Source organism: Mustela nivalis (assembly GCF_964662115.1).
Source record: "Mustela nivalis genome assembly, chromosome: 2".
Taxonomy (NCBI): Eukaryota; Metazoa; Chordata; class Mammalia; order Carnivora; family Mustelidae; genus Mustela; species Mustela nivalis.
The window spans coordinates 163,101,421-163,127,329 of NC_139021.1; the positions used below are offsets into that span (position 1 = coordinate 163,101,421).

The 25,909-nt window shown below is 45.3% G+C and overlaps 1 protein-coding gene across 1 annotated transcript in view; it reads left to right on the forward strand.

Annotated features, from left to right (window-relative positions):
- Positions 1-25,466, forward strand: part of LOC309860404 (uncharacterized protein) — a 116,023-nt gene extending 90,557 nt beyond the window's left edge. The window contains exon 9 of the transcript XR_014309341.1: positions 25,448-25,466. The gene's annotated coding sequence lies outside the window, so the exon portion shown is untranslated. The remainder of the gene's footprint in view (positions 1-25,447) is intronic.
- The last annotated feature ends 443 nt before the right edge of the window (positions 25,467-25,909 follow it).

Sequence of the window (25,909 nt, forward strand, 5' to 3'; positions counted from 1 at the left end):
CATGCTTTATTCTAAGTGCAACAGGGGGCCATTGAATGGCTTTAAGCAGAGGAGCATAATTTGACTTATGCTTTTGAGAAATCTCTCTGGCTTCAGAATGAAGAATGACCCTAAGGAGGCAGAGTGGAAACAGGATGCCTGGTGAGGTTACTGCCGTGGTTCGGATGGGCAGCGACGATGGTGTGGACTGGTGGAGTGGTGGACAAACAGTGAGTCGATATTTAAATACCCGGGGCGGACAGGGTGCGGTTGGGAGACACAAGGAGGTAGGGCACGTTCTCCATAGTTAAAGCAATGTTTCTCAAACATCTTTTTCCTGCTCTTCATGTGGGAAATGTTGTACATTTGCACCAGAAATAGTGCATCTGGGGCATCTGACTGGCTCAGCCAGGACAGCGTGTAACTTGATCTCAAGGTCTTGAGTTCAAGCCCGACGCTGGCATGGAGCCTGCTTAAAAAGAACAAAAAACAGTGTGTCAGTTCAGCAGTGATCGTCAGCTGGAATCCGCTGGAGCTGGTGAGAGCTCCGCACAGGGGGAGGACAGGGAACACATTCAACCCCAGCATCCCACCAACTGCCACATGATTTTGTGGCCTGATGACTACATAGATCCTAACTGTGAGTGAGGCCTAGGGTAGCTGCCCAAGTGATGGGCAACATTTATAAACACCACCTGGGGTGACCTCTGGAAAGCTCGTTCCTTGCCATTTTGACCCCCTGAGAACATTTTGATTCCTTGTGTCTAAATAAATCATGTTAACAATAATTTTTGTCAAAAAATGATTTTCGAGAGTAAACTCCAGTAAGTACATTTAATTTCCTCATAATCTTTTGCCATGGGATGAATCTAAAAATATCTAATCATTTTAGTTTTTCATTTCCATTTTTATTAGGAGAAATTCTATTGCATATATACCGTACATGAATATTTGGTTTGTCACTCAGGGTTTTTCTTTTTCTTTTCTTTTCTTTTCTTTTTTTTTTTTTTTTTTTGGCCATTATAGTTTTTGCCATGATGACTGATTTTACTTTTTTCGGGTCCAGTGTTCTCAGGCTTGATTTTGCAAATCTCGATTGTGTCAGGGAGATAAGATTCTTTCATTACATTCTCATTATAATGAAATTTATTATTACAGTTTTAGCCACTGTCAGTTCTGTTTTCCATTCTGTGCTTTCCTCCAGAAGTATTCATTATAAACTGAGAAAAGCAGGAACACCTGGGTGGCTCAGTCAGTTGAGTGCCTGACTCTTGATTTCGGCTCGGGTCATGCCTCAGGGTCCCGAGATGGAGCGCTTTGTCAGGATCTGGGCTCAGCAGGGAGACTGCTTGGGATTCTCTCTCCTTTTCCCTCTTCCCCCTCCGCACCTACTCTGCCCTGCTCATATGCTCTCTCTTAAAAATAAATGAAAATAGAAATAAACGAAGAGCTGATGGTTATATTTACATTCTAGCTCATCCGTGAGGATATGATGAGCTATTATCTCAGGTATATCAGAATTGTTCTCAAACACGGGCTGCCCAGGCTGCTGGTGAGTGCTCGGGCTCCAGAGTCAGGCTCTCTGGTTTCAAGTCCTGGGTTTACCACCTTCAAGTTGTGTGGTGTTGGCCCCAGTTCCTTCACCCGAAAATGAGCATCCACCTTCCAGGCGGCTGCTGCCATGCGTCACAGAATGCACGCCAGGCACTTGTTACTCTGCAGCAATTAGCAATTACCTGATCCATTACTCTGATGAAGGCAGGAGCCAGCCCCCTGTTAGGAAAGCGGGAGTGGGTGGAGTTTATGTCAATTACCCCATGTCCCCACTGCATTGTCTTCACCTGTTTTACTATCTGCTTCTATCCCCCCAGAAGCCTCTTGGGTTCTCATCCTGACTGACTAAAGTTTCTCAAAATGCGATCCATAACCCGCAGCAGAGTCAGTTTGGAAAGTCGTTAAAATGCAGATTTCTGCTGAACCAGAATCTTTTAGGGCAACCTCCCGAGTCCTTTTTCACCCACTCCCAGTGATGCTCCCTGAGGTATGAGAGACTTAGGTCCTTGGACCCGATGCCTCCCCAAGGGTAGATGGCGATCTGCTCTCCCTGCCAGGCCAGGTGTCCACAGCAAGAGAGCCCCGAGCTGCCCTCTGCCTAAGATTTTGAGCAATAGTCTCTAATCAGTGAGCACCCCAGAAGGGTAGGAAAGCTTGGCCACCTTTCTGCAACTCCTAGGTTTTGAAAGCCACCATCTGTGTCAGAAGAACAGGCTTGGCCCCATTCATAATTGTAATTGAAGCTGAAAAGAAGCAATTCCATCGTTTTTAGCTGTCCAAGGTTAATGCCGTAGAATGACATGATGACCAATGAGTGCCCTGGTTTCACGTCAACAGGTCACTGGCGGTGTAAAACACATCAGTGTAACCACACCCAGTGTGAGTGTGTCTCTGGTAATCCTGTCAGCTTTCTTTTGTATCCAGTCAAACGCGCCAGTGCCAACAACCGATGACCACCCCACCTCCCCCGCCCACCAAAACCCCAAGGAGAACGCAGATTTGCTAGGTCAAGTCTGCAGGCAGGGAGAGAAAATGCTTCACAGGATGCTGTACCTTCCTTTGTCTTCATGTGAGGCAGACGAGGCTACGAGGCTAACCCATCGTTGCCACTTCCCATGAGCCTGCGGGACAGAAAGAGCCAACAGGCTACCTAGAATCAGGTGGTTTAACCATCTTCTGCAGCCAGTGGTGACGAGTTCTGCCTGCAGACTCCCCTTGTGCCTGTCTGCACTGAGCCAGCAAAGAGTGAGCATCCAAGCCAGCGGGGGATCTGGAAGAGCCCAGAAGCCCAGGGTTAGGGTCAGGTTAGGGGGCTGTAGAGCCAGCGCTAGTTTGGCAGCTGATGTTTGTGCTGATTGGTGGGTTCTTAAATCTTTTGAACATCACCCTGGGAAACAGCTTAAAATGTCTTCTCAGTACAAGGCTGCAGGCAGTCCTTACCAATTATCAACTGTTGGTAGTTTAGAAGAAACTTATTTACCATCTGTGGATTAAGATCTTGCTTCCTCCAAGGGTGTTTGGTTTTCAACCGTGTGCTCTGGAAGTTAAAGAATGAGGGTCCAGGACTGGCCCTCTAAGGCTGTAACTTCTGTACTGGAATTGGAAGGAAGATGGGGTGGGGGAGGTTGTCAAATCTCATGTCCTCACGGGCTCTGACCCTTGAACCCAAGTTAGGGCAAACGGGACAGACAACAGAGAATCCCCCAAGCCCTCAGCCCCGTGCCGGCTTCTAGCAGAGCAGACACTGCCCATCCAGGTCCGCGTTCAGCCTCCGCGTCCTCCCGTGTAGAAGCTGGAGTTGGCCAGGGTTTCTCTGCCATACGTTTTCTTTTTTGCTGCCTAGAGATGGCAAAAGTCACTTAGCATCTAAATAGTGTGACTTGTGCCCTACATAGAAGGAATATTGCCACATTCATAAATTTTTTCCATTCTTGTAAGTAGCAATGTGCCCCTGATTTTAAGAAAATTACAGTCACGCTACTCTCAGCGATAACTTGGGCAAACGTGGAATTGCTGCGGGGTAAGGCTTCTGGGGAGCGGGAGCAGAGAGGAAGCGGCAGGATGGCATCATTGGAATAAGCATCTAGACACGGATCGGATGGTCCAGCGGGACTACATGGCCACCCTCCAACAGAGCTGGTGACACTGGGGTGTGCCAGAATAATCTTTCTCCAGGATTCCTCAGTTTGCTTCTACACTTGGCTTTTCTGACTTTCAGAGTTGCCATAACCCTCATTTCAGCAGGGAGAAGACTGAGGTCCAGAAGCATTAGCCGGCTTTTCTGAGATCACACAGCTAGTCCAAGACCAAGGCAAACGCAATAGGGTCCCTACGCACCATCTATTCACTTTAGACAGTGTGTCAGTGTCATTTATCTCTTCCTGGATAACCCAGGGCGATTGTTACGAGCTCTAATTACCATGTAACATTGCAGTGCAGGGCTGGCTGAGGTGCAGGGGTCCATCTGCTCCTACACTCAGATGCTCACTGAATGTTACTTTGTTGTTTGCTTTTGGTGCTTCTTAGGTCTGTCTTCATCATCGTCAATCCCTTATTGTGTCTGCTTCAAACAAATCTTCCAAAATCTATTTCCCCACACGCTGTTGGCTGTGAAAGGACATTCGTAATTTAATTTTGCCTAATGATTCTCCCAGCGTGGCTGGTGGACATCTCAGCAGGGCCATCTCGTCTCCTCCCTCTTCCTCCTGTCCTTCCGCTGGGCCCTCTGCACCTTCTTGGCCAATGCACGGTGCCAGGAGCAAGAAAGATCAGGGTCCAAATCCTGACCACAACAGGGTGACTGTAGGGAAGTTTCTAGCCTCTCTGAGCCTGGGTTACCCCTTGTGTCTCTCAGGCAGAATGTGAGGACTAAAGGCCCACATAGAGTTGTCTTTTAGCAAAATCTAGTTTCATCCCTGCACTTAGAGGCACATTCTACCTTCGCTGTAGATTATGCTGGTTAAGGGCATGTCTGTGCTCTTTGAGGGGAAGAGAAGAGTCCTTGAGATCGGTGACCGTGTTCGCAGATTCCGAGTTCCCTTGTGCAGAGCGGAGATTTCCCGCAGTCTCTCCATTCATGCCGGCAGAGTGGGGACTATTGTAAGACACTAAGTTCTGTTGAGGCAGTTTGCAATGGCTGTGTTGTGACTCACAGGTTCAGGGACACAGGCCTTTTCCTCTTCTCTGTCTCCTAGGCGATGTAGTTACCGAAGCCCAGACATCCACGGAGATGGAGTATCTTTGTAAATGACAACCCCCTCTTTGGAAAGTGGCCCCATGGCAGAGGGTCCTGCTCCCAAGACAGAATCGGATTCAGGGAACCAGCTTCAGAGCCAATGGGAAGCGAGCTGTCCTGCTCCTTCCCCGTGGGTACGGAGTCTTCAAGGTGGAACCCCTTTCCCTTGGAAACCATGGTTTTGAGGGGCTCTGAGTGTTTCTCTCGAGCAGTCTCCGGATGGCCTCACAGCTGGGTTTGGTTGTCACATCAGCCACTCTCCACACGCCTGGCCCTGCGGAGGCGGAGTGGCTGGCAGGGAAAGGCGAAGTGAGAAGAGGCTGGAGAATGGAGATGAGAGTGTGAACCGGGGGTGCCAGGGAGGAGGAAGAGACGGGAACCGACTCGTGAAGCTGCTCTTCTTGCCAACAAATCTCCCTCTTTAGCTTGGGTTATTTCCTTGGGGGCACTTAGGCTTGGATCTCCCTCAATAAATAAGCCCCAAGAAATTTCTTCTTTCAATAAGCCAGGGTGTCACATGGTAGGTTTCTTGAGAGCATTTTTCTTTTCTTTCTTTTTCTTTTTCTTTTTTTAAGAGCGTGGGGCTGGGAGGGGCAGAGGGAGAGAGAGAGAGAGAGAGAATCCCAAGGAGGCTCCACACCCACACCCAGTGTGGAGCTGATCCCATGACCCTGAGATGATCTGAGCCAAAATGAAGAGTCAGATAAGAGTCAGATGCCTAACCTTAACTGACAGAGCCACCCAGGTGCGCCCTGGGGCATTTCTATTCTTATCTTTCCCTCCATGTGCAATATAGGGCAAGGCAAGTAAGAGATGCTGGTGGACAGTCATTGTTAGTTTAATGAATGATGAGCCTGGGTAGCACCAGGCTGGGCACAGGGAGTGTGTTTGTCCCCAGAAATGTCAACAATTATCTAAACATTTCAGGCAGAAAGGCATCCTCCCCAGCCCCCAGCCCGTTCCCCTCTAGAGCATGAGTGTGTGTGTGTGCTTGTGTGTCCATGAGTCTGGTGCTCTAAACCATGTCATAAGTCCCATGTATGGAGTGTTCTGTTTTTGAACACTTGCATGCAATATTCTTAGATTGCCTGGTTCATTTAGTAATTAGAGTATGTCACTCTCCCAGATTACTTGAACGTTATGCTTCCCCGGTTTTCAGCCCTCTCTGAGCCTCCTCCAGACCACTGCTAGTGAGATATTTGGACAAAGTTGCAAATGCATTTGCTGTATCTTTCTACCTAAGTTATTTGCAGCAGGTTTTATGAACCTTGTAAATATGAACTGATTTTCTGTTACATATGTGAGTCAGCCTTATTTTGGTCTTAAGTGGACTTTATGAACCTGCACGGATTAGAATAAACAGTGAAGCCAGCAATCAGTTTTATATTTAGCTCTTACACAGCTAGGATTTTCACGTGTGTGCACACATGCGCGTGCTGAATATTAAGGGGAAAAAAAAAAAACTATATGTGAGTATTGACCGTGGCTATGTGTGAGGCTAGTTGACCTGGTGATATGCCTGGCAGAATTCCTGGTCAGGTGGGATCTGAGCTGATAGCTGAGGAGCCTCTCTCCTGAAAGCCATTCTTTGCTTACCTGCAAAATGGGGGAGTTACTGGGATATATCCCCAAGGGCGATATCCCATATTGGGCTGGTTTTGCAGATCAAATGGAACAGGGGATGCAAAAAAGACCCAGCACAGGACTAGGGCCTAGCTGGTACTGAGTGAATACTACTTCCAGAATCTCAGCTTTGAATGAACTTCAGCGTTCCAAAGGACAAACGTAGGTGTCCTCTGCTGTGTCCCTGACAGTTCCTAGGAAACTCTGGCCCAAATAAGAATATTTGGTTTGTGTCTCAGCTCAGGCCATTTAAGAGCTGTGTGACTTTGAATGTGTCAATTAGCCTCTCTGTGCTTCAATCTCTTCACTTGTTAGGAGGACACAATAATACAAATGTTCTGTGATCATATATATATATATATATATATATATAATGAATACACATAAAATGGCTAAGTTGCTTGGCACACAGTGTGTCTGCATCATCATTACCTTTATTATTGTTGTTAGTGGTTAAAAGAATGGATTTCGGTGGCAGAAAGATCTGGGTTTGAGTCTTGCCTCTGCCACTTACCTGCTCTGTGAACTTGGATAATTTTTGAACCTTCCTAAGCCTTCGTATCCTCCTCTCTTATTTTGGGGTGTCTTTTATCTCCTGGAGTTATTTCGAACAAGATGTCTAAAGTACTTAGCATCGTGCCTGTTGTGGAGAAAGCACAATCAGTGTTTCCTTTTGCATTATCTTGAGAATTCCCCACATTTACCACCACTCACTCAACACATAATAGTAAAGCCTGTGCTACGTGTGCACTCAGTAATGGAATAAAGTTTCCTCCTTCCTTAATGAGGAAGCACACCCGTCTCTTCTGCTTCAGAGGAATGTTTCCTTTTTCCACCCGAGTCAAAACACTGTAATCTTGTACAAAAAACTCTGGAGGAGAAACTAAGGTACGGCCACTTAAATCCCCACGGGGGACTTGGTGCTGGCAGTTGGGTTTCTCATGGGGAGGCCTCAGCCACAAAGCAGTTGCACCGTTGGGGACCTGAGAAGGGAACTGGCCTGAGTAGACCGGGCATTAAGGGCGTCTCTGCCTGCTTCCCGATGTTATTGGTACCTGCGCCCCATTCCGCTGAGCTACACAGTACGTGAGTGCTTCTCCATTCCTGATCTAATTAAGAAAAACGCCTCCTTCCAGCTCAAACGAGTGTGGTTGAAGAACCACTTGGCCACCTCTGGCATTTGGGAAGGATCGAAAAGGCGAGAGGGCCTCTCTCGTGTAGTCAGGAAGGCCACAGGAGCGGAGGACCATGGCCAAGACCTGTCCTGAAAAGTTACGGATGTTTATTTTTTTCCTGCCTTTTTCCAGGTCAGTACACACTCTAGGAACTTTGTCATCCTCCTAGATTCTGCAGGGTAGGGGCTACTTGCCAGAGGGAGACGAGGCGGCAGAGAGGCCAAATTGAAATGACAACTGAGCAAGGACCCTCAAGTGAAAGGACCAGGCAGGCTGCCTGGAGGAAGACCCTTCTGGCCTTAATTTGAATCCTGCTGTTTCTGGGTTGTTTGGCTGGTGGTTCCTTGTTGTCACTGGGGGAGGGGAAAGTGGTGGGTGGACAGTGCACAGCTGGGCCGGGGTTCTCACGCCTGTGTCCTCGCTCAGTTATTGGGACAGCTGGGAGGGAGGACAGGGTACCACAGGGAGGAGGCATTGGCTGAATATTTTGGAGCATTAAAAAAAATAATTAAGTATAAAGAGCAAAATAGGGATGTCCCAGGGTTTATTCAATGCTGATGTGTTACTTTCAGTAGCAGGAAAAAAAAATCTATTTTGTAAAGAAAGATAAGACTAATAGTAAAGCTCACATAGTGATTACTACATATCAGGCTTTTTTTTTTTTTTTCCCCTCCTAAGTGTTTCATGTGTCCTTTGATGTGGGAAACAAAGGCAGAAGAAAAAGTATTAAATGTCCTTACTACCTACAGCCCATTGACAAGTCCTTGAAACAGGCAGAGTGACCTTCCTCTAGGGACTCAGCAGCCTTGATGTTGATACTTTGCGGAGGGAAAAAGGGCAATCTTAGCCCAACCCCCAGGACCCTGTAAGTCTACCCCCCAGGACCCTGTATTTCTACTTTAATACTTAAAAATTCCTTTAGAAACTTCCTTTATCACTGCCCTCCTCCCCCCAGACAATCACCCTCCAAGCCTAGGACCCAAGACCCACCGACATGACATACATCTGAAGGGTCTCATAACTGAAGTTTTGACCAAACAATAACAAATGACCTTTCCCAACAATAGCTAGCCCCCTCAGGATCCTTGAAACCTTGTTTCCAAAATACCCGGGAGGCTTACAGTATCTCTAGCCCCCTCCCAGCTTCAAAGTATGTAATGGGCCTCTCATGGCCCCAGGGCAGCTCTATCTGCCCAAGGGTCCTGTCCCCTTGCTTTACTAAAACCACTTTTTGTGCCAAAGATATCTCAAGAATTCTTTCTTGGCTATTGGCTTCGAACCCTAACATTTCTTCTTACATCAGAATTATCTGTTTAATCCTCACAATTTCTGAGTTGGAGAGATTCTCATTATCCCCAGTTTCCAGATTCGGCAACTAAGGCCCCAAAACATTAAGTGACTTGCCCGAGGTCAAATGGCCACCCAGTGGCAGAAATTCTACCTAGGCAGTCAGGTGCCAGAGTCTAAACTCTTAATCAAGCTCTATTTACCTCCTTGACTGAAAGTCAGCCTAGGATTAGGAAATAGAGGCACAGAAAGGTTAGGTAATTTACTGAAGTCACACAGCTAGGAAGTGAGAACAGGACTCAAACTCAGCTAGGCAGACTAGCTCCAGAGACTCTACCCTTTAGTTACGCTTTTCCTCATTCCTTGAGTTCCTTAAAAGGATTTTCATGAAGATCAAATGAGACAAGGAGGTGGGTGTGTTTAGACACCTGTAAAGCTCCCACAATCATCAACTAGGTTTGGGGGCTAGAGGGCAAATGGAGAAACTCACCTTGTGTTCAAGGGAACCTCAGGCAGAGGCTGCAGAGAAGAAACACGCACGTTTTCAGCGAAGAGGTTGAACAGTAACAGGTGTGAGGGGATCTTAAGACCAGATGGGATGGAAGAGGGGAGCATTTCTCTCCTGGTGCTAAGTGTCAAGGCCAACAACCTGGCCCTTGTTACCTGAGACCCTGGCTCAGAGAACCCGACTTGAATAAAGCATCCTTTTCCATGACAACAACAAAAATGTCCTTCAATGGACAAATGGATAAGGAAGATGTGGTCCATAGACACTATGGAGTATTATGCCTCCATCAGAAAGGATGAATACGCAACTTTTGTAGCAACATGGATGGCACTGGAAGAGATTATGCTGAGTGAAATAAGTCAAGCAGAGAGAGTCAACTATCATATGGTTTCGCTCATTTGTGGAGCATAACAAATAGCATGGAGGACATGGGGAGTTAGAGAGGAGAAGGGAGTTGGGGGAAATTGGAAGGGGAGGTGAACCATGAGAGACTATGGACTCTGAAAAACAATCTGAAGGTTTTGAAGGGGCGGGGGGTGGGAGGCTGGGGTACCAGGTGGTGGGTATTAGGGAGGGCACGGATTGCATGGAGCACTGGGTGTGGTGCAAAAATAATGAATACTGTTCTGCTGAAAATAAATAAATTAATTTAAAAAAATGTTCTTTTAGCCAGAGACCTTCCATCTCCCTCCTGCCAGCCCACTTTTCCTCCCGGTTGCTTCTAAGTATTTCCCCAGGTTATTGACTCTTTTCAGAAACCTCCACAGAGGGGCCCTAATTTGCATCTCCAGATGGAAATCTTTACCTGGAGCCATTCCCCCAAGCCCCGCCTACTGTAAGGCAGACCCAGAGCTGCCCTTCCTGGTGACTGGAAGTGGGACAGAAACTGCAGCTCCTTCCCTCCCAATCTTGTTCCCCCCTCCAAATCCCGGCATCTCAGGAAGTCCCCGTGTCTTCCCATGGAAGGGCGCATGCGCCCGTCTTTCTTTTCAAGTCCACGTACCGCACATTTCCTTGCATCTGCTCAGAATTGACTTAAATGTGGATCCACGGATCACAAACCCCAGCCCTCAGAACAGTAGCTTTGTTAAATTTTGCTCCATCACAACAGTTGTCTTCTTTTTCTTGTCTGCTTGTGGACGTCCTGTCAACAGAGACTAAAGGACAATGTTTGGAAAGCTAGCAACTTTAATCTCATGGAAGTGATTTATTTTTAACCCACCACACTGCAGGCTGGCTCCTCGTTATTTCTGAATAGGTACCAAGCCCAAACTTTGAAATTTTGGTAATTGGTTTCTTACAATTGCATTATTTTTCCTTTTCCTCTGAGTTGATGTGTGTGGAAAATTTCCCAAGTATGCATTCAGTAAATGAAACCTATATATAAAGATAGGCACAGTGACATAAAGTTAAATAAAGCCTTAGTTACTCCTTTATTTAGGGAGTATTGATGGCACGTCTTCCTTGTGTCAGGTGCTGTATGAGGAGCTGGGGACGGTGATGGACATGGTCAGCGTCTGTCCTCAGGAACTTACTGGCTAGTGGAAAACAAGTCAATGAAAGAGCAAAGAGATGTTTCACATATTGTAATGAATCCTCAGAGTGAATCAAGTATGGGTATCGTGAAAGGAAAACATGGAAGGAAAAACTCGTGCAGGGAGTGTTTTCTGATCACCAAACCCAAAGACCTCATTTTGCAGATGAGAAAAGTCAGGGAGGGATGAGTAATTACCCCCCATCCTATACAAATGACGTCTGGCAGACCCAGAGCTAAAGGAAGGTGCTGCCTCTCGGAAGGTAGATGGTTAGATCTGTGGGGAAATGCACTGTTTTCTTGTGATGAGTTTTCTAGGAGGATTTATATCAAGAACATGTGAGTATATATAGTTAATCCATTTCTGGGGAAATGCTAGGAAGTATGCTGGTAGTTCTCTTTTTTCACAATGCTGAGGGCAGGATGCTGTAGAAGAACGAGTTATTCCCTCTCCTTCCAGACTAACTCTGAATTCTTGGGGATGAAATTCACTCCCCTGCATTGAGCAGAACAGGCCCTGAACTCTGGATTCAAGTTCTGTTAGGTCCAAAATCCAGGTGGTTCGTGCCGAGAAGGAATTGGAAGAAAAAGCATGGCCTGAGAGAAAAGGAGCAGAGAGTTGGAGAAAATAGAAATAAAGGTGGTACCAAGAGAAGAAGCCAGAAACCAGGACAGCAAATAATTGGCATATTAGGGACAAGTGACCCATCATTTGGTTCAGCATGTGTACCAGCCCAAGGGACGATAATCCCAGTTCACTAGTAAACACCACCCTCATTTGTTTGTGTCCCCTATTTCTGCCTGTGGTCCCCTTTCCACAAGGTCATTTTTTAAAAAGATTTATTTATGTGAAAAAAGATTTATTTATTTGAGAGAGAGAGAGAGAGAGAGAAAGAGCAAGCATAAGTGGGGGAGGGCCAGAGGAAGGGGGAGATCTCAAGCAGACCCCTGCTGCATGGGGAGCCCAATATGGGGCTCGATCTCATAACCCTGAGATCACAACCTGAGCTGAAATCAAGAGTTGGGTGCTTAACCAACCAAGTCACCCTGGCACCCCTCCACATGGGAATTCTTGAGGATGGAACCAACATGGGTTATCTTTGTGGTCAGGTCTTCCTGACAGGTGGGAGGTAGCAGCTTATTACAGACCTGGAGGTGTCACCTCTGAGCTTGTCTTAGTGGCCACCCACCCCTCTGTTAGCAACAGAGCACCTACCATGAAAGGCAAGGTAACTTCTCTTGCTCAAAAATCCCTAGTCTTTCCCTATTGAATATTATACTAAGGTCAAGTTAGCCATCACACACATTCCGATTTTCTATTGCTTTGTAACAAACTGTCCCCAAACACAGTAACTTTAAGTGACTATTATTACCTCTCATGATTCTGGGATTGATGAGCTCCTTGGGAAGATTCTTGCTTGGTGTACCTCATATGGTAGCAGCCAGAAGTTGTCCAAAGTCTTCCTCACTCTCCTGTCTGGTGCCTGGGCACGGATGACTGGACCAGCTGGGGTCTATTCAGACTTCTCTCCCTGTACATGGCCTCTCCACATGGATAGCTTGTGTTTTCTCATGCCTGATAGACATAGTGTGGGCACACTTCTCACAAGCCTACTGGCTTTGCCAGAAGACTGGAAGAAGCAGCTGCCAATCTCTTAAGGTTTGGGCCTAGAAATGGGCACAGTGTCACTCTGCCATTTTCTGCTGATCAAAGTAGTCACAGAACCATCTACATTAAAAGGGGGGGGGGACGTAGATTCCCATCTCTCAATGGCACAAGTAGCAAAGAAGTCATGGCCATCTTTAATCTGCCACAACTCTTCTGTTCCTTCCATATGGGAATGCTTCATTTTTATAATGAAAGCAAACATATCTCCATTACTTTTTTTTCTTTACAGGTCGTCCTTGTGAGTTTCTTTAACCTTCAGATCACTTACACGCTTCCCAAACCCCATAGGAGTCCAAACTGTGAAAGAGCTCCTTTAAGACAGGAGGTCCAGGACTTGATTCATTATCCCAGATATGGCTGTCCCCCTACAGAGTGCAGGGAACTGATCAATATCTCTCTTCTGGGAAATGTAATTCTGTGTATGCCGCTTAAGTCTGCATTCTTTTTTGTTTTTATCAGCCATGTTACATTGTTGATCCATATTGAACTAAAATGACATTTTTATTATAAAGAATAATTGCAGCAAATGTATAAAATATGAATCAGCACAAAGAAGAAAATAAGATCACCTCTATTTTCACCACTGAAAGTTAACTGCTGCTACCTTTTGAGTCCTTTTTCTACTAATCTCTGTGTGTGTGTATTTTCAGTAAACTGGTTTTTATCCACTGAAGAAAATGTAATGAGGATTTTCCCCACATCAGGGAATTCCTTCTATATTATCGTCCATAGTGATAATGACATATTATACTTTGAAAATCACCTGTATCTTTTTCTTAATGAAATGTGGTTAAGCCAGGTCTTCTCCATTCTATTGTTCTGGTGTTTTTTTTTTTTAAGCTTAAGTATAGGACTAGCTCTTTTTATTTTATTTTATTTTATTTTATTTTTTTTAGATTTTATTTATTTATTTGACAGAGAGAGAGAGATCACAAGTAACCAGAGAGGCAGGCAGAGAGAGAGAGAGGAGGAAGCAGGCTCCCTGCTGAGCAAAGAGCCCGATGCAGGGCTCAATCCCAGGACCCTGGGATCATGACCTGAGCTGAAGGCAGCGGCTTTAACCCACTGAGCCACCCAGGTGCCCCTACTACCTCTTTTATTAAAAGTTATCTTGCTGCTTTTAGGGCAAATTATTGTAGCCTGTTATGATCTTTTAAGTCCTGGTTTCATCAACCCATATCTCCCAGGTTTTTATGATTTTAAAATCAATAATATGAAAATCACTAATATATCATTTTAAATAGGATAGAGCCTCATAGCATTCCCTTGGAATCTACTCTCTACGTTTTCATTACTCCATTAATCAAACCCTCTCTGGCTTTGGTAATTAATCATTTTATCTGTACTAACATATGGTTTGTTTCCACATTTGAAAATAAGAATTTTCAAAAACAGGGGGGAAAAAAACACTGCCAATCACTTTACTATTTGGATCAGTTATGTCTGCTATGGTCCTGTTTATGCCCATATTATCATTTTATTAAAGAAAGGAGATTGGAGTGGTTTGGTGTAACTTTTCCATAGAACCCATGCTATTGTTCTGGAGGAAAAGAAATGCATCAACTACTAAAATCCAATTCAAATCTCTTACAATTCAGGACTGTACGGGTTGGACCTAAAAGTCTCATCCTGAGATATCTCTCAATTTGGAGATTAAAAATAATTTCTTTTTCAGATTAAGTTTTTTTTTTTTGTTTTGTTACTATTGTTTCTCTCTGTCATATGCAATTGCTGGTGGGAAAAAAATGGGACTAATTAGTTCCTTCAAAAAATATTTAATTGAAAAATGAACACATTTTTCTGTGTTCAAAAACCAACTATTTAATTTTCCAAGGATTAAATACAACTCATTAGACTGTAAATAATAAAAATCCATTTTTAAAAATCCAGATTACTTCGCAGTTCCCCGCAGTCCTTCCGAGGGTACCCTCAGGGGCTCAGCATTCTCATCTTTAAGCACTGGAAACACACTTCACTGTGTCTCAGTTGGGAAAAGAGATTTGGACTCATCAAAGCAGTGATGAGCTTTCTTCTTTTTCCTCATTTGTCTCAGGTTTCTGAACCCCGAGAAAACATTTGTTCTGCCCTCTCTGTATGAAGATTAGTTTTCCTGAAATAATGGAGGCAAAAGAGAAGTGGACTAGCTGTGCTTTCTATCTGCTGTTCTCATTACATCGTCTACTTCAACTGATGGACCCATTTCTTTCCTTTGTAAACTACCTGAGAGCTTGCTCCTCTTATGACCCTCCACGGTGCCTAATGCAATGCTTTACCCGTTGTAGGTATATTTATCAGAACTCTTGGTTGCAAGGGATAAAAATCAAACTCAAACGTCTTTAAACCAAAAAACATAAAATTATATAGACAATCCAACAGCAGGCTAAGTTCAGATACAGCTAGACAAAAAGATCCCAATTATGCCATCAGGACCTGGATTCTCTCTATCATCTCTCCTCAGTGCATTTCTCTCTGAGGCAGTCATCCTCCACGTGGGAGCTTAAGGTCTGCCTCTTCACAGCCCTGAGCTGTGAGGAAAAGGACATTCTTTCTTGGTTGCTCAAGCATAAGTCTCAGAGTCAGCTCACTTTAACCGGATAGGCTTGGATTAGGTCATGTGCCTATTCCTGAGTCAATTAATCACCATGGCCATGAGCACGTGGTACTCCAGTTGGACTTACCGCATCGCGTGACTACCCATGGTGCTTGGGGTGTGATCAGCCCTACCTGAGGGACAGTTGGGAGAGTGTGGTGCTGGTGCTTCCTCCAGAGGAAAGTCTGAGTTTCATTATCAGGAGAATTCAGGAGGGACGCCAGATAGGCAGAAAAACACCTAATCATGACAAGTTTTTAATTAAATATTTGTTGAAGAAATTAATTAGTTCCATTTTTTTTTTTCACCAGCGGTTGACAAAGAGAAGCAACAATAATAAAAAACTCAGTCTGAAAAAGTTTATTTTTAATCTCCAAACTGAGAGATACCTCAGGATGAAGACCTTCGGTTCCAACCTGTAACTTTATGACTGGTAAGGGATTGGAACTGGGTTTTAGTATTTGACTAATTTCTTTTCCTCTTGAATATGTGAGTTATTTTTCATCTCATGAATTTTCTAGACACAAATACAGCACTTCCTATCATCTGCCCTTTAAACAAATGAGATTTCTCACTTCCAGCTAAAATAACAATGTTACAGCAGGACCACAATACACATTGGAAAAGATGGGCTCCTTGGTTGTGGTGGTCTTAGCCAAGTTGGGACCTTAAGGATGACATCTTGCTAATGCACTGCGGTCCCTCTCTCGGTGGTTTGATTTTACCTTCCTAAAGTGCCACCAAAAATAGGAGTCCAGAGGCTGGTGCTCTGATGATGAGATAGCCTATTTGAAACAGTCAATATCCAGTCTGAAAAACAGAGCCTATGCTAGGTGGTCCAAGAGAAGGAACTTAATATGAGAAATTGATTGCAAAGGCGTCTGGAGAACTCAAGAACCTAACGGGACCATGAAGCAACCCAGATATTAACAAAGCAGGAAGCCTCTACAAGCTCTAAGGTGCGGGGGATAAAGGGAGGAGACGGTGTGATGGGATTTGGGGTGCTGGGGCCATCTGGCAGGACTTAGAGCACTAGGGGCTGCCCCACAGGAACTGGATCTATGAAAAAGACTGCCTGATGTGAGCTGGAACCAGAGTGGAGATGCCAATCGAAGCAAAAAGAAGGGGGGAAAATACCTTAATTTCTTTCTCTCATTTGCCCTTCAGTCTCCCAACATGATCTCTCCCTGGCTAAACCAGAAGGGAGCTAGCAAGGCAATCAGGGAAGTGTAGCTTGCAGGGCCAAGAAAGGAATGCCAAAGCAGTAAATGAGTGACGCAGGGCTTGTAGCAAGATGTGAAGACTGGGGCTGTTTACACGTAACAAAATAACAGCTTTCTTTCTTTCTTTCTTTCTTTTTTTTTAAGATTTTATTTATTTATTTGACAGACATAGATCACAAGTAGGCAGAGAGATAGGCAGAGAGAGAGAGGGAGAAGCAGGCTTCCCGCTGAGCAGAGAGGGCCATTTGGGGCTCAACCCCAGGATCCTGGGATCATGACCTGAGCTGAAGGCAGAGGCTTTAACCCACTGAGCCACCCAGGTGCCCCAACTAACAGCTCTCTTATTAGTCATTTTCTTTATTGCAGTAAGAGGATTTGGAGCCTTTCTGCTTTGAGGAAAAGGAAACTCATATTTGCTGATTCTAACCCTGGATCTACTAGACTATAAGGGACCAAAGGATGGCGGGGGCAGAGAGGAAGCAGGAGTTTAGCAGAGGAGGGAATTAAAAGAAAATGGGGTGATTCATTGGTGTGACTCCACACAGTGGGGAGTGTGGAGATTTCCCTCCAAACTGGAAGTGTAGGGGAAGAAAGTGAGTATTGTCAATGGTTTCTTTTCTTTTTAAAATTTTTAAAAAGATTTTGTTTGTTTGTTTGTTTATTCATTTGACAGAAATCACAAGTAAGCAGAGAGGCAGGCAGAGAGAGAGGAAGGGAAGCAGGCTGCCTGCTGAGCAGAGAGCCCGATGCAGGGATTGATGCAGGGCTCGATGCGGGGCTTGATCCCAGAACCTCAGGATCATGACCTGAGCCAAAGGCAGAGGCTTTAAAACCACTGAGCCACCCAGGTGCCCCTATCAATGGTTTCTTAATCGGATGACTCCTGCTTGCTACTTCTCAGCCCTTCCGCCTGGAGAGTGAAGAGCCCGGGGGTTGTATCTGTACTGTTGGGACCACAGTGTGCCTTACAAAAGGCCCCTGAGCCCCAAGCATGGCATGAGATCAATAGAAGACAACCAAGAGGGGACTCTTTGGAGGGACTGGAGTCATTCTCTGTAAACTCAAGGGCAGGTTGTAGTAGGTGACCCTTCAGTTATTCTGTTGAGGATCCTACTAGATTTGCCTCTCACTAGGGCGGCCCTAGGGAGGAGCTGCTCCATGGTTTCCCCAGACCTTGCTCTTCTTTCCACTCACCCTCTGTGGGCATTGGCACCTGCTGGGTAAACCCAAGAGAATAAAGCTCAAAACTGCAGCTCTGAGTACTTAGTTTGGGTACAGAGTTTGAACAGTGTGCATTTAGGTAGTAAGTTCAGATCACAAGAACTGAACTGTCTGAATGTCTGTGGTTTCAGACTTTTGGATAGGGAGGGTTTGGACAAGAGAGCAAATCCTCTATTTCAGTATTTTAACAGCTGGCACAATCAAACCACTGTGTTCTAATTGAGTGTCAGCGCTGGCCATGACCCTCCCTCCTCCAGGAAGCCTTGGGAGGTTTGACCACCCACAGGCAGTTTACCAGATTCATGGCTGCTCTGGAAAGGCAGTTGTGGTAGGAAGCCATAACGAGATTTCAATTTGTGCCTTACGTTGTCGTTAGAAGCTACAACATAGATTTCAAAAGCTTGTCCAAGAATACAGAACACAGACAAACCTCTGAACTCCTGTGCCTCAGGAACTTCTGTGTTGCCAGGCTACAGCAGACTTCTCCTCTGCTTTTGAAAGCCCAGGCTTTGTGAAAGGGGAATGCCAGAGCCGTTGTGTCTCACAGAAGCACAGCCCAGGGCCAACGTCAGTGAAGAGATGTGTCTAGTGGAGTCTGAACAGGATTAGTCGGTACAGAGTTTGATGGTTGTTAACATGTTTTAAATGGAGAGATTCTACATCCAAAGCCGGATTTCAGGCATTTTCTAGAAAATTGAATGTTAGTCAATAGTAGCTCCATATCTGCAGTGTCAGCCATGGTTGTGTCCCCTTCAGAAGGCACATGAGTCTGATTGGCCATGGTCCCTACGCTGCCTTCTTGTTTTCCTGACCCAGACTTGAGTTCTTTGCCATTCTGTCATCTTCTGTCTGTGAGGAACCATTTATTTGCATGACCTGTTGGGCTTCCTAAGTTATTGAGTCTCTGACTCCTGGGCTACATCAGGGCTTCTGGAGTGAAAGGCAGAGGCAGCTGGAGGGGAAGCCAAGCTCAGATTCTCTGAGCCTTGGAGACGACTGGCTTCTTTGGGTCTTGTGAGGGGAAGAGGCCAATTCCCCATGTTAGGACAGGTGGGAGGTAGCTTGGGGATGCCTGGGTGACCAGAGAACGTGCCCTTTGTCATGGTGTCAGAAGAGCTCTGGGCTCAGGCTTGGATCTGTCACCTCAGATGACCAGACGAGCTTAGACCAGGATCATCCAGTTGTAATTGTGAGGACTGAAGACAAGGGGATTTTCATCTGAAAATTTAAGATGTACAAGAACCCTGGAAATTCTGAACAGCACTTAAAGAAGGCCCTCAGGATTACAGAACTGAATATCCTCTGGTGATATGGGAGAGAGTTCAGCACAGAGTATTGATTTAGACACAAGACATCAACTGTTATATATTAGCCTTGGGGACGTCTGGCTATATCTTCATGTCTCCCTGTATCGAGAACTGGGATGAATCCCATTCTTCTACCTGCAGGGCTGGATTTATGTGGTTTGCTTATGCACTGTCACCAAGGAGCACTTTCTCTTTGTTTTGTCATTGTGTGAAGTTGCATGCCTGAAATGATCTGGTGATGATTTTTCAAAAAGCCCCAAGCACAGAGCTCAGTATTTTTTTTTTTTTTTTTTTCTTAACAGCAGATGTTCTAATAGCCTGTCTCCTTCGCACGGAGAAATATAAAGAACATTATGGAGCCACCACATATCTTTGAGCATGAGCTGATGTTCTTATGGGATATTGTGGGAACTTCCTAAGTGACTTCCCATATTTTACTTTTCCAGTGCATTCCATAAGCCAGTCTCAGAGTTCTTTTCCCAGCTCCTGGGAGACTAACCTGTTGATACTCAGTCTTTTACAGTCCATCTCTGGATCCCTACACCTTCATATGAAGCCCAGTGTCTTTAACAGAGCTTTTTAGACTCCTCCTGGATGACCAGTTTTATCCCTCCACCACGATGTGCTCTACCCAACTTCCTGAATACTCCATTTGCTGCTTCTCTCCAGGCTTCAGCTCAGCCTGCTCCTTCAACCGAAGGTGTCCTTTTCTTTACCTTTGTAAAGAAAACTCCTGTTCTATCTTCAAAACTCATCTTGAATGCTGCCTCTCTCCAAAGTCATTTCCATTTATTCCAATAGGCATCACAATGCTTTGGATCTCTGTCCTAGCACTTTCCCTAAATTACTGTGTGTATATCCCCTATCCCCTGCTTCCTCATTCCCATACCTGAAACACTTTAAAAGCAGCAGAGTAACGCCCCGCAAGAGAATTTGGACAGAAGGCAAATGAGAGGAATCTTCTGATAATTAAATTACAAAATAACCTAATGGGCCAGGAAAGTCACATATAAAGACAACTTAAGTGGTCAGAATGATTCCTGGTTCAGAGCGTAACTTGATTGAAGCTGTTCTTAAAATAGCATTAATCGGACTGTAATCTGGGGCTGGTGGGGAGGCATGTGTGCATGGGAGAATCCACTGTCATCTTATATCTTCCTCTGGATGGTTTGCATCATGAATCAGCATATTTATTAATGTTCTGAGAAGTCCTATACTAATGATCCCTTTATTCACTTTGTTGAATAGAGTTGGATAGAGTTGAATTTATATGACATATTTTTCATACAACGTTACAGATCATTTTTTTATAGGACACTATTACTATCTGCTGAACTAAAGAAATGATGTAACACTCAGAAGGGGAACCGGCCTATACTGAAGCTGGAAAAAAGACACACAGAAGGACCAATGGTGTCAGTGTCCATCTGAGGGCATTTGAAGGAGATGGTGTCTTGGCCCAAAGCCTGGTCTGTTGCATCCTGAGCTGATGGGCTCTTTCCAGGGAGATAACACCATGTGTCCCCTTGACTTGATACCATAGGGTCATTTGAGTTGGACAACAAATTTCCCTTATTCTCACTTTATGGTCACCAGACAATCTGATTATTTAGTTTCCAAAGTAAATGACTTACATGAAAGAAATAATCTGGCCCGAGGGCAGAGCACTTAACCCCCTTGCCGGTCTGTTATGGTAGTAAATTGGCATTCTGGGCTCTACATCAGTCCCTTGTGACCTTGATTCATGACAGTCCATCCTTGAGATGGTGATTTACTCTCTCTGGAATAGCACAAGATGCCACTTCAGAACCTACAAGGCTGTGGATGATATCCTAGTGCTGTGGTGAAGGACAAGGTCAATACTCAGCATTTATGAGGCACCATTTCCATTATCTTTTGCTGTGTAACAAATAACCACTTAGTGGCTTAAATCAAAAGCAATCATTTTTGCCCCCCCCCGACCCCCCACCGTTTCTGTGGATCAAGAATTTGGGAAGACTTAGCTGAGCCCCTCTGGCTTGGATTGTGGTCGATAACTAGAACAGCTCAGGGTCAGCTGGCATGTCTCTGTCTTCATGTAGACTCAGGACTTCTCTGTTCTCCAACATGAGCTGGTTGGAGCTTCCTCACAATATGGCATCCTCAGGGCTCCAAAACAAGATTCTCAGTGAACCTGGTGGAAGTGCTATCAGCTTTTCTGATCTTGCCTCAAGAATCACATCGTGCCACTTATCTGATATTTACAGAAGAGTTACAGGAGAGTTACAGAAGAGTTACAGAAGAGTTACAGGCCCATCCAGATTCAGGGTAAAGGGAACTAGACTCCCCCTTGGGAAGTCTAGTTGGGAAAGTCTAGATGGAAACATGGCACTGTTTCAAAGAGCACGTGGGATGGGAGATTAAGTTGTGGTTTCCTTTGGAAAAGCAAAGTTTTCTTTTGATGTAAGGCCTTACTATAGTCAGTGGCTTTGCTGAATCTCTCCCTCTCTCTCTTTCTGTCTCTCACTCTCACAGCCCCCTTGTTTATTCCTCACAGCAAATCCATGAGATAACTTATCATTCCTCATTTTTACACAGGTTAAGCAATTGTCTAGGGATCTACGTTTGGTTAGTCATAGGGTTAGGTGTTGAAACCAGTGTGCGTTCTTAAACAATATGCTCCACCACCTCCTGATGAACCAAGGTAAATGGCACCTGAGGAAGAAGTTCCTGGCAGTCTGTCAGCCAGCCTTCCTAGCAACTCCCACCTGACTGTGCACATTAGGTGTGGCGGGAGGGTACTTCATGGTGTTGATCAGAATGGCTTCCTCCTTAAACCACCACATTCCTTTGCCTGTACCCTGAGGGTCTTCCCCTCACAGAAACCCTGACTGCTCCTCACCACCTCTGTCCAAATAACTATGGACAAGTCCTCCCTTCACGGATCCAGAAAACAAAAGCCTACATTATTAGGTTTTTGAGTTTTTGTTGATGGAATAAAAATGTCCCAGTACTTGCGTGCCTCAGTGGTGGCTGATTGGGTTAAAGGCTCTGCCTTCAGCTCAAGTCATGATCCTAGGGTCCTGGGATCGAGCCCTGCACTGGGCTCTCTGTTCAGCAGGGAGTCTGCTTCTCTCTCTCTCTTTCTCTCTCTGCCTACTTGTGATCTCTGTCTGTCAAATAAATAAATAAAATCTTTAAAAAAAAAATGTCCCAGTACTACTGACAATGTTGGTGCTCTGCCCAGGTCCCCCTGTTGGTATTCCTGAGTTTCTTACAGTCAGCGCCTGTAGCTTCTTTTCAGCGGTCTGCCCTTGCCCACCTGGAGCTTGCTCTGCCCAGTCATATGAGGAAAGAGAAGAGAACTTATGCCCCCCCCAAGTTGGTCCTTGGCCAATGCCTAGAGTTTGGATTGTGAGGGCCAAACCCTCTGTTCTCTGGTTGGGACAACCGTGAGGAGTAACTTACCCTCCAGAGCACCACTGAGGAATCAAGGCCAAGGTGTCCTCCACAGGACTTTCATGAAATTGCACCCTTGGCTTCTTTCCCCTTGTCTTTTATTTCCCGCACTTCCCCTGAAAGCACCACCTTTGAAAATCACTCCACCTGCTTCTGGAGAACCTGACCCCTCAAATGGGAAAGGAGAAGGGGAAGGAGCTAGAGAAACTTCTTCAGGACAAGCCCCGTCCTTTGCCAGATCAGAGAGCTACAGGGAAGGTGGGCCACCCTGGCCTGTCTCTTGTTCTTCAGAGCATAGACCCTCCCCCTTAGCCAAATAACAGGAGCTGTGTGGTCTGACGGCCACAGGCATGGTGCTCTGGACCAGCAGTCTAACCTGCCTTCTTACCGCATTCAATGAGACATGCCCCCTAGAAGGCGGCTTAAAGGAGTGGTGGTCATCTCAGGGACCCCCCCCCCCCCAGCCGTCTCCCATTATACTTGACCAGGGTGATACTGGCTGGAACTGACATGCCACTTAGCCAGGGAGGGGTTGGAACCCATATGGAACTCGGAGTTAGACATCTTGAACCTAGCTAACTCAGCCCCCACATAGCTCTGTGACCTGCTTTTTCATGTGCAGTGTAGTCTTTGTGATCCCTCCATCTCTAAATGTCTGTGCTTTCAGACGATGGGTTCAGTGCCTCCCGAGAGCTTATAATCTTGTTAGGGAAACACGACACAATTAGAGAACTGTGTATGACAGACTATACTATAAAGCTGAAATCAGTCCAATTAAGAGGAAAAAGGCATGGTGCAGAAAACAAGTACAGGGCTGATTAGGATGGTGGGTCTCTGTGAGACAGTCTTCAGCAAAGCGTTCAAGGAAGAATTGAGGTTGACTATTGCTTGGAGGAAGGAAGGGAAAAGCCACCATAGTCTTAGTACCTGTGTGTGCAATGAGGGAGAGGCAAGAGAATGGAATCCTAGTTATCATCTAATTGCTGTTCCAGCTCTAAGTGAATAGAACACACACACGGCTCCGGTTATAATATGCTAGTTATTTACAAGGCCGTATTTCTATTCTCCCTGGCTGAACACCCATCACTGGAAATCTGACATTCAGAATTGGCTTTTCCAACCCCCTAAATTTTAATTAAAGTAATTATGTTACTAACAGAAGCTGTAATTTATCTTTTCCCTGTGTTTACAAAGAGGAAAAAGAGACAACTTTGGCCAAGCACATTTTCCCTGCATCCTATTGCTGGTTTGATGGTAGGGCGGGGAGGAGATGTCTTTGTTTTGGGGGCCCAGAGACCATGCTGCTCACTGGTTTCTTCTCTCTGCAATGCAGAGGACCCTGTTTCAACTGTGTGGACTGACTGTGCTGGTGAGAGCCTTAGAATGGGCTGAGCTCTGTCATTCAGAAGCAGCATCTGAGCTAACGGGCAAGTCCATGTTCTAGCAAAGTCCTCTTGGCACAAGGCACTCTGTGTGTGTGCATGCATGTGCATTTCTGACATTGGTGCGAATAAGGAGCTCGGTGATTGAGATGAGAACTTTCCAAGCAATTAACATCTTCCATCTGAAAGCAGGTGCTGAAGGTTGGAACCACTGGGGCAGTCTGCTTAGTAAATACCCATCCCCAGATGTAGAGCAATTCAATGGAAATAATTATACTGGGTCAATTAAGCAGAACTCAGACCTCCTCCTGTTAGCCTGTTTGAATTTTCTATTTCTATGAGTCAGGTTTGCTCAGGATGTAAGCTGCTTTACCTTTGGGAAAGGGAGCCTCTGGGGAAACATTATTGATTTGTGCTGTGGTGGTGGTGGCTAGAGAAGGTGGTCCGGTTCCCAGGCAAGAGCGCTTGGGCTGGGCCTCAGGCAGGCCTGGGCTGGAGTGCTAGCTACAGCCCTTAGCAGCCCTCTGAGCTGAGACGCGTTACTGAGCTCTCTGAACCTCCGTTTTCTCATTTTAGAAGTGGGGATGGGAAGACAGCTCTGTCCCCGTTTCATGAGGATGAATTGAGAAAATGCTGGTCAAGCTCTGAAAAAAAGGTCCTGGGATATAATCAATGCTCCATAAGCAGCAACTGTTGTTGTTATTGTTATCAACAGAAAAACTGGGTATTAGTATAACTGGGCCACCTGTGATGACCCAATGGAAAATCTTCATAAAGGCTGGCATGCGAAGACCTAATTATGCTCATCGCCAAACATGCTGAATTTAAAGACACCAATATGTGAAGCTGTGAAATGGGACAATTAGGGGCTGATGTAAGGGCTGGACCAAAGAAGGAACACCAGAATCCAATGAATTCTAAAGACCCTTGGCTGCAGAGGCCGTCAGTCCATTTGTAGATTACTGATGGCCTGTCACAAAGGCTGGGAGAGAGGCTGGGAGACTAAGTGTTGGGGACCATTGTCAGGTTGAAAATGAATCAGAAATGAAATGACATCACTTCTAAAACGATAAGGCAAATCAGTAAAAAAATGCAATCTAATGGAAAAAATTCTGTCTTTTGCACAATAATAGTATTTATTGAGAGCTTACAGTTTGATAGAGGGATTTATATGGATTCCTTATTTAATCCTTACCATAACCTATAAGGTGGGTTCTATGATTATCTCAGTTTTAGAGACACATAACCCTTCAGAGATGTGCTTAATACAGAAAACGAAAGGTCACTTACTTCTTAAAGAGGTTCCTCTATAGGAGGAGAGTGTGGACCCACCAGAAGCTTACATGTGGGAGGGGCTTACTTCAGCTCTGAAGAATGTGGATTTAGTTGTGTTCATACAATCATTAAACAACCATTTATATAGGCTCTACTACAAGATGCTAGGAACTGAATTTGGTGTGGAAGATGTAATGATGAACAAAAAAGTAGGTGTGATCAGCTTCCAAGAAGATGGAGCAGGTATACTTTTCCTCATACCTCCTGGTGCTTTGTACAACAAAACCCCTAGACATTGTATGTAAAACAAACATAAGAAGACTTTGAAAGGTGGGAAGAAAATCGCAAATCAGTTAGAGACTTTGGGACCCAAGGAGTAACATGTGAGTTCTCTGTTTTTGTTTCTGGTTCTTGGTTTTATTTTTTATTTTTTTCTTTGGATTTTAGGGTTTGTTTGTTTGGCCTCATGGATCCCAGACTTGGAGATGAAGAAGCCATCAACTTGGAAATGCTCATGCACATCGTACAAATCCCATTCTCCCTAGCCAAAGGACTAGAAAAGAGGCAGTTTGGCAAGACAGAGAAGTTTTAGACTATAACAGCTTTACTCCAGCCAAATACCACAGAAAAAACTCTGGCCTCACTTCCAACCATACCTGCAAAGGCTGAATGGAGATCCTAGACTCTTACCCTCCTGAGGCTGTAACAGGGCCTCCAAACCCTGCAGGAGTAGTGTCAGAAAAGGCCATAGAGGAGGCCAAGACTTTCATCTGTTCTAGGTGATAATGAGCCCCCCCCCCAGTGGAAACTACTTTCACCCTCAAACAGCAGTAATAAGCCACCCCTGTTGCTCCCTGCTAGAGTGGTCCCAGAAGATGCCTAGTGGGAAGTCAGGATTTTTACTTCTGC